The sequence below is a fragment of the Aedes aegypti genome, chromosome 2, assembly GCF_002204515.2.
Source record: "Aedes aegypti strain LVP_AGWG chromosome 2, AaegL5.0 Primary Assembly, whole genome shotgun sequence".
Taxonomy (NCBI): Eukaryota; Metazoa; Arthropoda; class Insecta; order Diptera; family Culicidae; genus Aedes; species Aedes aegypti.
This window is the reverse complement of record NC_035108.1, coordinates 347,645,972-347,662,296: the sequence shown is the minus strand read 5'-3', so window position 1 is coordinate 347,662,296 and position 16,325 is coordinate 347,645,972.

Below are 16,325 nucleotides of genomic sequence, written 5' to 3'. Positions count from 1 at the left end.
CGAACAGTGAACAGCGAGCGAGCAAGAAGAATTTATCCATTGCGTACCGCATAAAAGGAGCCGAGCCGGCGGCCAAGCATCAGTTTTGTTACAATCGTTACCGAAGATAGACCGGACTCGGAAAAGGAAGCGCCAAGCGTCATCGCAAGGTTTTGCGTGACAACATCAATTGCATCATCACCAAACCACCGCCGTCTGGCTCGCCGTGGTGACGTCAAGCGTACCTTCGGTCTCATCTACGAGAAAACCCGCGGTGTGCTGAAGTCATCCAGAATTCTGTCGGCTACGCTCTGAAGTGGCAGGGCCGTACGCTGTACAGATTTTGAGGTTAAACCACCTCCATCACCGAGACCAGAATTCAAAACTAGCACTGAATCCATCAAACCTGAGCATGGAATGGCGATCGACGATATCCAAACCCAACCGTCCTTTTCAGGACGACAATTCAATTTTGAAAGAGTTTTGAAAATATTTCTACCTTGAAGCGCAACAGTATTGGCAATTCTCACAGAAACAGAACTGTCGGTAAACTAAATAATAGTTACTCGATTCTCACAGTTCAATCGGCCCTTTTCAGTGCTAACAAATGTGTACTAAAGAGTTATTTGTGTTATATTTGCTAATGTGTTTACCACATTCTTGCTATAATTCATCTCTGATTGGTTATGAATAATTGACAAAACGACAATTTGAGAATGTTTCCGAAGACGCTGCTGCAGTGCTGTCGTAATGCAATATATTTTCTATTGTTAAGGAATGTTTCAAATATTTTGAATTAATTGCTCCAAATTAACAATGATTAAGTATACACTTAAAAATCAATTCTTCAATATAACGGACTAAGCTTCTGAATACATGTAAAGTGATTATTTTGTATTAACACAAAATAATAACACAAATGTCTATAATAAATCAGAATTGACATGCAACAAATAGTGTGAAAACTAATTGGATCTTTAGCAGTAGAAATCTTTCATAAGTTCGTGACGGTCCCAAGCCAGAAAATAGAATAGGCTAACGTTTTCCAACGTCAACTGGGCGGTCGTATCTTGGAAACAACCTCTTACTTTTTTAAGTTCCATCACGCCAAAGGCAGCAATTCTCCCAAGAGGGTTGACTTGAGGAATGAGCTGCAGCGCTTAGGCAATCATCGATTAGTGACGCTTTGAGACGAAGTGCGTGAAATACTGGATTATAGCGGCCAAGCCTGCATATTGATGAGTATCAAGGTACAGAGCCTAAATGCTCATGCAATGGATATTGCTACAGACCAAAGCACTGGACCGATTTTATCGATTTTCGCGATCGAAGCACCCGAGCTATCAAACGTCTAATCTACTGGAGAAATTTGGCGAACTACAGCTGGAGCCAGAAACCGATCACCCAACCAAGCAACACAAGGAAGCAACGACCAAACAAACAAATTCAATCATCTGGCATTATTCCTGGAACACCAAACACTGGTTCTCAGAACCACAGAACGACAAATGGTTCTTTTAAGGAGTACCAAAATGAGTCCAAAAAGAGTTAAATTCTGAAAAATTCATCCGATCAATAACAACACAAAACTAGTACACTTACAAATTCATACACATGACAAATCAAATTATTAATCATCGTAGTTCTACGTCAACCCCGCGGTAATGTAATGGACATTACCCACCCCAATTTTTTACTTATGACGACAGAACTGAACGTTTGTTCAAAGTTGTCTTGAAAGGTCTCTCAAGTGACTATAAATCACCTGAAGAGATCAAAAATGGAATAAATGATTTACTTGGATTTTCCCCAGTCCAAGTAATCATTATGAAAAAGAGAACCCAATCTGGCATTGTTCGGAAAGGGCTTTCTCAAGAATTTTATTTAGTTCACTTTAACAAAAAAGAACTAAATAATATTAAAGCTTTAGAAAAAGCAAAACTTTTGTTTGATGTCCGTGTGACATGGGAACATTTCCAGAAACCTGGAGGAAATTACCAGAACCCCACTCAGTGCCGTCGGTGCCAAAAGTGGGGTCATGGTACAAAAAATTGTCGCATGGATGCTAAATGCATGATTTGTGGAGGTTCTTCTCACGCCAAGGACGTCTGTCCAGTGAAGGAAGATACCACTAAGTTCATATGCTGTAATTGCGGGGCTAACCATAAGTCCAATTTTTGGAATTGTCCTTCACGCAAAAGGGTCATTGAGGCTCGTGCCAGGCAGATGAAAGATGATATCCGTTACGATAACGGTCGTTTCCGGAATTTGCCTGGTAGAGTATCGAACAATGCTCATTTTTCAGTTAACGATCGCTTGATCATGAATCATACCCATCAGGAAGATCATAATCATGCTCATTCACAAACAAATTTTAATCCGTCGGGTAGCCGTTCGAATCTTTCTATTTCGAATGTATCTACCCACGGTAAATCCTTTGCCGATATCGTAGCAGGAAATTCGAACTCCTCCCCTGTTCGTTCCATAAGTACCCATTCTACTTGTTTCAAATCAAATGGAAAAAACCCTACCGCCACAGGTAACTCTTACTCAGCTTCTTCGTCTACCGAAAATTCTAATGGGAAATCATCAAATGGACCCACTTCAAGTTATATGTCTGCCACAGATTTTAATTTTCTAACTGAACAATTGAATCTAATGATTGATGCAATGTTCAAAGCCACCACTATGACTGAAGCAGTCCAAGTAGGTGTAAAATTTACAAATCAAATTGTTATTGGATTACGTTTTTCTAATGGATCCAAATAATAATTTAAATATTTTAAATTGGAATGCTCGTTCTCTGAATGGTAAAGAGGACGAGCTGTTTAATTTTCTTACGGTTAATAACGTGCATATAGCAGTTATTACCGAAACGTATTTAAAACCTGGATCTAAACTCAAAAGAGATCCTAACTTTTTTGTTTATCGTAATGATCGACTTGATGGGGCATGTGGGGGAGTTGCAATCATCATTCATAGGCGTATAAAACATCAACTGTTTTCGTCATTTGAAACTAAAGTTTTTGAAACTTTAGGTGTTTCTGTTGAAACACAGTTTGGTAAATATACTTTCATAGCTGCCTATTTGCCTTTTCAATGCTCTGGGCAGCAAGTTAATTTGCTCCAAACTGACTTGCGTAAATTGACTCGCAATAAGTCAAATTTTTTTGTCATTGGTGACTTTAATGCCAAACATCGGTCATGGAATAATTCTCAAAGTAATTCCAACGGCAGAATTTTATTTGATGAGTGCTCTTCAGGATATTTCTCAATTCAATACCCTGATAGCCCTACATATTTTTCCTCTTCTAGGAATCCATCTACGATTGATTTGGTCTTAACTGACTCTAGTCATCTTTGTAGTCAACTGATTACTCATGCTGATTTTGATTCTGATCATGTCCCTGTTACATTTCAAATATCCCATGAAGCGATTCTCAATCCTATTAGCTCCACTTTCAATTATTTTCGAGCCGACTGGAATATATATGAAACATTTATTGACTCTAATCTTGATGTTAATATTCCCTTACAAACAAAACTTGATATTGACAATGCTCTTGAAACTTTAACAAATTCCATTGTTGAAGCCAGGAGCATTGCAATTCCAAAATGTGAAGTAAAATTTGAATCCGTGATCATAGACGATGATCTTAAACTCTTGATCCGTCTTAAAAATGTGAGGAGAAGGCAATTTCAACGCACTCGTGATCCTGCTATGAAAATTATATGGCAAGATTTGCAGAAAGAAATCAAGAAACGTTTTGCTCAATTAAGAAATAAAAATTTTGAAAATAAGATTTCTCAATTGGACCCTGGCTCTAAGCCCTTTTGGAAATTATCTAAAATTTTGAAAAAACCTCAGAAGCCAATACCGGCATTGAAAGACGAAAACAAATTATTACTAACTAATTGTGAAAAAGCTCAAAAACTTGCTATGCAGTTTGAAAGTGCGCACAATTTTAATTTAGGACTTACTAGTCCAATTGAAAATCAAGTTACTCAGGAGTTCGAAAATATTCTCAATCAAGAGAACGTTTTCGAAAATGCCTGGGAGACTGATTTGGAAGAAGTGAGAACTATTATTAAAAAATTCAAAAACACGAAAGCTCCTGGCGATGATGGAATTTTCTACATCCTCATCAAGAAACTTCCAGAAAGTAGCTTATCATTTTTAGTTGATATATTTAACAAATGTTTTCAATTAGCATATTTTCCTGACAAATGGAAAAATGCTAAGGTTGTTCCAATTTTAAAACCAGAAAAAAATCCCGCAGAAGCTTCTAGCTATCGTCCAATCAGTTTGCTATCCTCCATCAGTAAACTTTTTGAAAAGGTTATTTTGAACAGAATGATGGCCCACATCAACGAAAATTCAATTTTTGCCAATGAACAGTTCGGATTCCGCCATGGACATTCGACCACTCATCAACTTTTACGTGTAACAAATTTGATCCGTTCCAACAAATCTGAAGGCTATTCTACTGGTCTTGCTCTTCTAGACATAGAAAAAGCATTCGACAGTGTTTGGCATGAAGGTTTGATTGTAAAATTAAAAAACTTTAATTTTCCAACATACATTGTTAGAATAATTCAAAGTTATCTGTCAAATCGTACACTTCAGGTTAATTATCAGAACTCCAGATCTGAAAGACTTCCTGTAAGAGCTGGTGTTCCCCAAGGCAGCATTTTGGGACCAATATTATACAATATTTTCACATCTGACTTACCTGAGTTACCTCAGGGATGTCAAAAATCTTTGTTTGCGGATGACACAGGCCTCTTCGCCAAAGGACGAAGCTTGCGTGTCATCTGTAGTCGATTGCAAAAAAGTTTGGATATTTTTTCTTCATACTTGCAAAAATGGAAGATTTCTCCTAATGCTTCCAAAACTCAACTAATAATATTCCCACATAAACCAAAAGCTCTTTATTTGAAACCTTCAAGTAGACATGTTGTCACGATGAGAGGGGTTCCAATAAATTGGTCAGATGAAGTTAAGTATCTAGGGCTCATGCTAGATAAGAATTTAACTTTCAAAAATCACATTGAGGGCATTCAAGCCAAATGTAATAAATATGTAAAATGTCTCTATCCCCTTATTAATAGAAAATCAAAGCTTTGTCTTAAGAACAAGCTTTTGATATTCAAACAAATTTTCAGGCCAGCCATGTTGTATGCTGTACCAATATGGACTAGTTGTTGTAATACCAGGAAGAAAGCTCTGCAGAGAATTCAAAATAAAATTTTGAAAATGATTCTGAGACTTCCTCCCTGGTATAGTACCAATGAGTTACATAGAATATCCAATGTTGAAACATTGGAACAAATGTCAAATAAAATAATTAATAATTTCAGGCAAAAATCGTTACAATCTTCTATTGCCACGATTAATGCGTTATATGTTTAGGTTAAGTTAGGTTAAGTATATTAAAAACTTTTTTTTTTCCTCTTATAAGTAGGTGAAATCAACTCACCTGTAAAAAATCTGAACTGCTACGGCAAATGAAATGTAATATGTTGTTAACAAAATGTTAATAAAATCTTAAATTTGTTTTACCAAATTAGGATGATAGTGTTGTCTAATAACACAGAACACCTAGATATAAGAAATGAATGTAATGTTTGGAATGATACTAATAAAGAAATTAAAAAAAAAAAAAAAAAAAAAAAAAAAAAAAAAAAAAAAAAAAAAAAAAAAAAAAAAAAAAAAAAAAAAAAAAAAATCCATTCAATCGGCATAGTAAGACTCATAGTTAGCAGTCGTTTCATATCATGAAAAAAAAGAAAGCAAAATCAAAAAGTTACGATTTTTGACAGAAATAAAAGAGTAACAAATTGAACAAAGAATAATTCGTTGCTAATCTAATAATACTGCTGTTGTTCCATGTTACTATTAGCCGATTCTGTTTCGACATAAAATGTTTAATTTGAGTAATTGCTGTCTATGATATGGTCGGCGTTAAGTCAGAGGGGACCAAGTACAAAACTTGGGAAATTTGGCTTATTGTCTCATTAGATGTGAAATTACCTTACCTCCGTTACACTTTGATCAGATTTGATGAATGCTGTAAATTGCGAGAGATATGTAATAAATAGGGCGATATTCAAAACTGAAAATGCAATAGATGGCTCTTTTTCAATGGTAGTAAAAACGAAATCCTGAAGCAAAGAAAGCACCACGGAAGATAAACTTAACACAAAAAGTTATGTATTCACTTTACACTTGATTTCTAATCACTACTTTTTTGATTCAGTTTCCTAATTGCAAGCAATTCACGATTTTCATTATTTTCCATACGTTTTGACAGTTCTCCGACTACCATTCTTCCATGCGCTTGTGTTGGAAGTTTGAGAAATTTGAGAATCCAGCGTAGCGCGATCAGTGAGAGGGATACAAACAACAGTGTCGTCGCACGGCGGCCAGTGGAAGAAACTGAATGGTCGAAAGGTTGTTGCCTGTAATTTTTGCCGCTAGCGCCAACTGCTAGCGTTTGAGAACAAAATAAACATTACCCTATTTACTTTGGATGATCAAAAAAAATCAATGAAAGTGTGCAGTCAGAGTGGACCAAGTGCTTATTACCATAACAGCGGAAATGCTCATCGCGCAGAGGAATGCGAGGAAATGAAAAACATTTCAAGCGATTTGTCAGATTTTTCGACATCGAATGATTCTTATACTTATCCTTCAATAGAAATTTATAAATATTACATAATTCGATGCATTTGATTTTGATTTTTGACAATTTACCATATTCGGATCGGTGGTCAAAAATTGCAACAATTTCTGTGCAGACAGAGCGGACCAAGTGTTGAAAAGCAATAATCTAATTGGTTATGGCATTTTTTGAGTCAATTTCAGAGTCCGCTAGAAGTTTTTGGTAGTTATATGGTGTATGTATGGCATGTCCTAGGACCCGCTTATTGGACCAGCATATTTTGGTTTCACTTGGTCCACTCTGACTGAACGCATATTTGAATATTTCTGGTATTCAATGCCCTGACCCTGCAAAACCTTACACTCAAAATAATCCAAACGTCATTGTTACGTGAAAACATACGTGATTTTTTTCCATCGCACTTTTCACGTAGCTCTTACGTAAATCATAGGTAGCCCAGAATGAACGCATGAACTTTGGAAGTTCGTCCATTCCACCGTCGCTAAACGTAAGAGCTACGTGGATTTTCCAGTAGCCTTTACGATGCGTTTCAATAGGACATAGATGGCTTTGCATTAAATTTATCTGTAATAAAGACCAATCTTATTTCTAATAGGCTTTGGAAGAAAACTTATTCCCAATTGGAAAATGTAAACAAACTTAAAATATTGTGATATTTTTATTGTCAATCTGAGCATTTTGAATCTTGTTTCCCCAATTTTGTGAGTTTAGTCTGTCTTGTTGTAGCCTTCGCGTGCTATAATTGATAGAGATTATAAATCAGGTATAAAATATGAAGTAATGCAGGGATTCTTCGGTATTCAAAGCATATTTACCTTGAAATCAATCTTACACAGTGTTTAAAGCAGCAGCAGCTTCTGAAGTTCTTCAAAAATCAAGCGGGCGCCATCTTAGGATTTGAGCTCAACACCGAATGTACGTACACTATGCAGATGTCAAAATAAACTTAGGCACCTACGAGAATTCCACGTAAGTGCGATAGGTAACCTCAGTAAACATTACCGAGTCACTATTTGGTGGTTATGAATGGTTTAGTGATCTTTATCTCAGTCAGGTGAAGTGGAGGTAAAATGAATTTGGAATGGTCTACGTGATTTTTCACGTAGCAATGACGTTTGGATTTTTTTGAGTGTAATTTTCAAGCTATCGTAATGCCACTGATTTAGGTATTGACTATATGGATTATTGGAGAATTTACTATACTGGTGTCGAAGGGTCTTGATAATCTGCTTATCTTGGAGATTTGCACCCAGTATGACCATGCAAGCATTGAATGATTGTTATTTTTCTAGAAATTATTCAGTCAGAGTGAACCAACTACACTGAACGGTGGTCTTTAGTTCAGTCAGAGTGGACCAAGTACACATAGTCCATCAAAAAATCGTTCTATCAGAGGCTTGGATTATGATTTTTCATGATTATCACTTCACATTATATTGTTTGAAAGTAACATAAAGATGGGCAAAAATTTAAAACCAAAATTTGAATGAGTTCAAAAATTACAGAGCGTTAGACTTTAAACCCATTTTTCGCAAAATATCAAAAATGTCATTTGGTCCACTCTGACTTAACGCCGACCATATGTATAATAAAAATTAAGGGTATACAGTTAACTCTCCCTTACTCGATATTGAAGGGACCATCGAGTTAGGGAGGTATCGAGATACAGAACACATATTTTTCAAATATTAAACTTTTTATTATTTTGACAAAATACATTCAAAATAGTTATTTTAACGTGAAAAACATTACAATTTTTCCATATTTACCTATGTGATACTTTTTTACCGATCCGCAAAAATTAAAAATTTTAGCACCCAGAAATCGGCAGTAAACCTTAATTTTACTACCAATTAAATCATAATAATCAAATTCATGAAATTTATTAACGTTTGGAGGATATTTGGAACTTTTCATGAAAATATCGAGTTAGAGAGGTGAACTTACTTGGGAAACTGAAACAGATAGCATCGAGTTAGGGAACATCGAGTTAGAGAGGTATCGACTTACAGAGGTATCAAAGCATGCTAGATTGAAGGGACCGCGCATTCCATCGAGTTAGGGGAAAAATCGAGATACAGAATATCGAGTAAGGGAGAGATGACTGTAGTTTTGTTTGTTGAAGCTGTTTTATGTCTTATTAAGAAATCTAAAAGTGGATGACGATTAATTTTTATCATACCTCAGTGATTTGGGAAATTAATTTTCACTTGTTACGTTAATTTTTTTTTCCTTCTACGTCTCAATGCTATGAGCACCTCCACGGTTAATAAATGAAAGCTTTCGTTGACAATTGCAATACAATTATAGCGTATGACAGGTAATGTGGTCTTGCTGTCGACATTTGTCTTGCCTCATTATATTGTAGTACTGTAATCCGGGGTAAATTGATCACTATTTTATAAAATATATTGTATACAATTTTTTGTTATGTTATATTGTGGCATTTAAATATTGTTAAATTAATTTCCACAAAATCTTTACTGCAACCAATTTTGTCAGCCCCTTTCTCAAAACGTTCTCAATATGCTCTCTTCTCTATGGTACCGTCAAACGGGGTAACTTGCAACACGTTCCAACTTCAAATCTATGTGGATGAAAATGTTAAGGACTCAGATGAACCAAATACAATCTGTTATCCTAATCGCCACGTAAAGAATACCATGTGGTATTTATTTTATTATAGTTTGGTTTCCTGGGATCAGGAGAGGCTGAAAATATGCATTTTTAATGCTACCCCTTAAGTGGGGTAACATGCAACACACAATGCTGACTAAGGTATACTATCAAAATTTTTTATCAATACCGTGTTCTTTATCATTAATAATTAACTGCAGTAAAAGCATGACAATAAACAAAGTACCATACTTTTTGAAAAATCATAATTATTTATTGAATTATGAGTGTATTGACCCTATCCGATTAAAAAAATAATTGAATTTGTATTTTGATGTGGAACACAAGTGGAAATTCTAGCAAATCACACGTCTTGGCTAGGGGAAAGCCATTCAAATGTTTTAGTGCAACCTTTTTATTTAAATGCATTGTTTTTTAGGTTTTGCTTCACATAACTTATTTTTTATTCATATATTAACCAAAGCAACAGATCATATGTTGATAACATGCCTTGAAATGGCCTCTGTAAGCCATTGAAAATAGCTAACTCTATATTTCATGCAAAAAGATCACAATGGTAGATCTGCAAGTTACATTTGAAACAGATTTTTCAAATTAATCATAGTTTTCACGAAGAAAAAATAATAAATTCCAATAATAATGCAATTAATGTAACTTTTCTAGTATTTTATACCAAACGTGTAATAAGTTGGTTGAGGTACAAAAATGTTAATGTACAAATAAATGGTCAATCTTGCTTTTCAATGTGTTTTTGATGACAAACGGCAGAAAACATCTTGCCATTGAGATTGAAAATGCTGTTGCAAGTTACCCCACATGGTTAGTCAAAAACTTCTTTAATAATTTTCAGTATTTAAACGCAAATTTAACAAAACTTTGTTATAGTCCTTTTGAACACTATTAATACTGCAACGAATAGCAAATACCTAGAATAACATTAATATCCCGTTTGATTTTCGATCAAACGCGTGATATGATTTTCTACTCTAGCAAACCAACCAAAGTAAAAATAATACCCAAAGCCTCACCAAAACCTCCCTTTTTATACCTGAGGTCATTAGCCGGTGTAACAAATTAGAATTCTACTTAATGCTTTAGAAAACGTCAATTCAGTTACATGTCGTAGTGTTGCAAGTTTCACCCCTGTTGCAAGTTACCCCGTTTGAGGGTATGCATATTCATAGCAACATTGACGGGGTCATAACTAACAGTTTAGATCAGGTAACAATTTATTCAGCTTAAAAGGGGCTGTATAAGAAGAATTTCAGCTGAATTAGCTGTTATTCAGCTATCAATATTACCTGGGATGTCTAACGCAGTAAAGTTTGGCCATTTTTGTCATTTAATGGCACTGCTGATTGAAATTTTCTATGTTATTGTTGATGAATTATTATCTAATGTTTGAATATCACAACATGTGTTAGTGTGAGTGTAATTGCTGCTATAAAAACACTTTTGAGCTTAATCTACCAAGTGATATCCAATCAACAACCGATCGATTATCATTTAAATTTTGCATTAAACGTTTCCTTAAATCCTTAATTCTGAATTACTGATTTAATTATACCTTCATTTGTTTACATATGTATGCTAACCGCCAACAAACAACGTACATTATTTATTAAATTATTAAATTATATTTTTTTACATTACGTAAAATATATTTGGTTTTCAATGATTAACCCAAGCAACCAAAAGTACGGATTAAATGGTATATTTTGGCTTAATCAGCTATTTGAAAGACTATGAAAAGCCGTCTATGCAGCTAACTTTTTAAGTAATTAACCGAACTTTAGTTCACAAAAGGTTCGCAATAGCCGCTGAAAAGAATGTTGTTAAGCCAAAAAATAAACTGCGAAAAACTGACAAAAAAAGAAAATAACGGATGGCCAACATTTGTGGCAGCTTGTTGCTGGTTGGGAACGGGATTATGAACTGTACGCATATTAGTTTTTTTATGTTGTACATATTCGTATTGATACTTACGTCGAGACTCGAACTCGAGTTCCTAGCGTTGAAGCCAGAGCGCATACCACTGCTGCATGTGCGCGTAGTGGAATTATACATTCTTTTACTCAATATGGTGATTTCATGAATCCAGACTCAATCTATTCCCCTAGAAACTTATTATGAACTTAAAGTTCTCCTAAGAGTTCACTTTAAACTTAAACCGAACTTAAAAGTTTGAAAAAGTTCACGAGGAACTGTTTGTGAACTTCATAGTTTGACATTTCTCAGTTTGTTTTGATTCCCAATGATGTTTTGAATCTCTGCGCTAATCAGATTAGAAATAAAACTATCTTACAGAAATGCTGAATAGAGGGCCTAATATATATTCAGAGGCTAACTACACATTGGTATATATATAAAGTGGATATCAGTGAAGGATTTGATTTTTTGTGTGAATATTTTGCACTTGTGGCAGTGGAGCTCTACAAAACCCTCAGACGAACGAAAAGGCATTCACATCGAGATATCTGAATTGAAGAATGCTCAACAGGTACGTTTGATTGAATTATTTACTAAAAGTGAAAATGCATTTAAAGCTGGATTGTGTTGATCAACTCGCCTTCTCTCAGAAGTTCACGATAAGTTCGGTTTATACTTTAAACGAACTTTGTGTTGGAGGTTCGATAGAAGTTCTGTTTAAATCTATTTGAACTTTTTGGTTTCATTAATTATAATTGGTACTTCTTGGGGAATTAAATATCTTTGACGTACACACGTACTTGTTATTCAGCGATAAAGTTCTACGGAACTAAATCTAAGCTAAATGTGAACTTCTGAGTTCGATTATTAAGTAATATCTGAACTTTTGGTTGCTTTGGTAATTGTGTTTCTTTAAAAGGATACTCCATCCACTAGAAGCACCTTTTTTTGTAGTTTCAATCTCTCATTTGATTACCGTTAATTTTTATTACTCTACAAATATTACTAAATTATTGTGTTCAATTTGATTATTGTGTTGCCATTGCATGTAAAATAGGACTTCCATTTCAGATATAATTTGGTTGAAATTGCACGAGAAAATTAAGATTAAATCGATTAAATCGATTAAATCAACATGCCTCCAGTCTCCATACAAAACTCTTCGTAGTTTGTGTGAATGTTCTTGGTCCTCTAAGATTTTTATCGAATATAGCCTTAGGATCTACTAGCGTAATAAATTATCAATATGTAGTTTTTGAATATTGCGAAGGCCCCTAAATATCCATATTAGTAAACGAAGTATTGTAGTTGTGTCGATGTTCGTGGACTTCAAAGGACTCTACGGAATATAGGCTTGAGTACTTCGCTATTGCTTAAAATCTTAACTCTTCATATAAGCAAATGGATCAATGTAGTGATCTGTACCGATGTTCTTGAATTTAGGAGGTCATTCCATTACATAATTTCCCGCATAATTGTCTAAACTCAATTTACACACTTCGCAGTAGCGTAGCTAGGGGAGTACGGTTCGCACCGGGCCCCGAGCTCATAGGGGCCCCAAAATCGTTACTAGAAAACTAACACGTAAACATGCAGATACAAACTCAGTTTGAAAGTGACCTTGATCGGCAGTTTGTAGGGGGTCCATGACCAATGTTATTAGTTATTAGAGTAGCTCAAATACCTATTAAAAATTCATTCTCGATAACTCGGTTTAATTTTGTAATTTAGCCGGATCTACCTAAATGTGCGGGGCCCATAATTGTATCTGGAACTGATTTGGAGGAATGTTACAGATCATATTCTTCTAGTGGATTTTATTATTATTATCTTTATAAAAGAGGTTCTCAACTTCAAAGTCGGTTCACCTCTGCTTCTAGTCAATTTTAATTTCAATTATAGTTGAAAAAATAAATAAATTACCATCTCTGGGACATGGTTTGAGCACATACCAGAATGGTTGTAGATCTTTTTTTAGTAGTTTAGTTTCTATTTTAATGCATTTCTTTGTTTTTAATGATAGATACCTTCAGAGACTATTACGCGATTTTTTACCGGGTCTTCAGGAATTTCTTTCCAGATTCCTCGAGGCACTTAAGGAATTCTTCTGGTGATTTAAACAAAAATCTATTCAGCTATACTTCTAGGATCTTCTTGAGAAATGTCTCTATTGATCCCACCACTAAGTTTCCCAAACATTTTTCCAGCATTGTTTCAAGAGATGGTTGGATGATGTTTTTCGTAATTTGATCCATTAAATCCATGAGCACTAAAACGCTTATCTTGACTATTTTGTCTTCCCCAGTTGTAACTATAGTAGATCTTCCAAAATTTCCTACAGGAGTTATCGTAAGAAAAAAAAAATCATTCCACAGTTTTTAAAGAAATTTATTTGGGGATTTTTCCAGGAAGGATCTTCGAGAATTCCTGTGACAGTTTCTTCAATTATGCTTTCAGTAATTATATGAATTCCTTCAAGCATTTATTCACATTTTTCCAAGGAGTTGATCCTAAAATTTTTCCTGGGATTATCCTAGGATATATAATGAATGCTATTCTAGGAACTCCTCTTAGATTCTGAGAACTTGGGATTCCTCATGAAGCTCCTTCAGAAATTTCTCTAAAGATTCCTCCAACATTTTATGCCAAATCACTCCTGCAATTGTTCCAAACAATTTCTCGTGTATTTTTTCAAGGTTATTTTTCATGGCTTCTACCAAAGGTCATCTGAGGTACCACAGTACAGATTATCGAGACTTTCAGCTGGTGGCTAGTTCATCTCCAAGATACTACAGTAAAGATTCTAGTTATTCCAATTATCTTAGCAATTCACTAACGAAATCCTTCAAGACTTTCTCGAGAGCCCAAGAGTTCTTTCAAAGAACTTTGTGGGAGTTCGTCAAGGGTTACTTTCAAACTAAATCGAGTTTCATCAGATGCTACTTTCAGATTTTCTTCTAAAATATCTCCTGAATTTTTGAAAAATTTCACCAATAATTTCTGAAAAAAATCCTTTATCTCTTTCTGGAGATATTCCTGAGAAAATGACTGGGGTAATTCTTTGAAGACATCTTTGGGAAATTTCTCAAAAACATAAAATTGAGAACTGTCCGAATTTTCTTAGAAAATTGCTTTCCAGCGCTACTTTGCCAGCTAATATTTCCACTTCCATGTCAATTCATTGGAAGTCCTCTTGATAACAACATATCAACATACCAACATAAGCTCCATCCATTTAGTTTACAAAAGCTATTTGTTCAATGTTTATTTCAACAGTCGGTCCAACATTAGCGTCTTCCACTTAGACGGCGTTCAGCTTAATTTTGAGGGACCCTAAATCGAACTCCGCACCGGGTCCCAAAAACCCTAGCTACGCCACTGGCACTTCGTAAAAATAACGACGTAAATTAAGGTTTCAGTGTATCTTGCAAAGTATTGATCTTACCAACTTGGTGTCCTCAACAAAGTTGTTCTAAACAGCATTTTCTACCACTTTTGCCATCCTTGCATATTGAAAAGTTCAAAAAATGAATTTTCATCTTACTTTTAGGGGAATAGATCAAAATGTTGAATGCATCAAAAAAAGCGTATTCTCTTACTGAAAAACTTGGTCTCCAGTCAGTGAATGCGTTTATTTTGATGCATTCAGCATTTTGATCTATCCCTATAAAAGTAAGATACAAAATTCTTTTTTGAGCTTTTCAATATACAAGGTCGTGCTTGATTTTTAAGTTGACACAAACGAGCGATGTAACTAATAGGTACTGCGATGATTAATGAGTAATGTACAAAAACTAACTTTTCTATTCTTCTTCATATAACATGAACGATATGTAGAAGCATCACATGAATTACCTGTAACTAAAGAGTAATTTTCATTTAAAACGCAATCTATGAAGTAAAGTTTTGCAAGATCGTAAAGAAGTAAAAGTTAGTATTTTAGCTTCTTAGCAGTTTAGAGCTAGAGCTGGCTTAAGAGTAGTTTATTTTAGAAATAGAAGGACGCAATTGTTTTATACTCTTATTTATACTGCAAACCTTTGTAAAATATTTTGTTTGGAGATTATGTCGTGAACTTGCCATTGGTACGTATCAAAATATTCACATTTACAAATATTTATTTTATTTGTTTTTATTTTGTAAATTTTATAAACCAATACATTATAATTAAATAAAAGGCCTAAAAATATGACATTTGATCAATTATTTTAATAAAATAACATATTTTAATAAAACACAATCAATTTTTTTAAGAAACATGACGATTTGATAGTTTTATGATGCTCCCAATAATTTTCCACGACTTGGGAAAAATTGACACCATGTTTGCATAGCCAATGGTTTATACCTTGTGAATATTTATTCGAACTTTTTTGAAATGTTTTCTTGTTTATCCTGATATTGTTGATATTGTTCCAAAAAAATTTCATGCCTAGTGCTAGAGCATACATTGATTAATAAAAATGCTGAAGACACAAAATTGCTCAGATTAATATTTATGCTGCAAATAAATTCAAAAGGTGAGTGTCCAAAGTAGCCCCCGGAATCAAAAGTAGCCCCGTCCGACGGTATGCTGTATGATTTCAAAAATGAGTTCAGAAGTTCACACTTAACCCGTACAGTCCTGAGTGAAAAAAACTAAAACTAACTAAGCGAATACATAACGGATTTCAATTATTATTTGTCAGTATACTCGTGCATATATCTAGTTTCTAAAAGTGACCAAAGAATCTCGAGAATGTTCCTGCGGCTGGAGTTTTTTCGTTTGTTACACGGAAAATAAAATATGTTCCGGAAAAAAATAACAAAGGAATAGCAAAAACTCAAATTTTTATTATTGACAAAATTCGTAAACCATAAGAGGCCTCAAGAAAAAATGAAAAAGGATAGGGATGTTCAAAAAAGGGCCACCCTTAGCCGAGCGGTGAGAGTGTGCTGCTACAAAGCATAGCCATGCTGAAGGTGTCTGGATTCGATTCTCGGTCGGTCCAGGATCTTTACGTAATGGAAATATCCTTGACTTCCCTGGGCATAGAGTATTGTCGTACCTGCCACACGATATACGAATGCGAAAATGGCAACATTGGCAAAGAA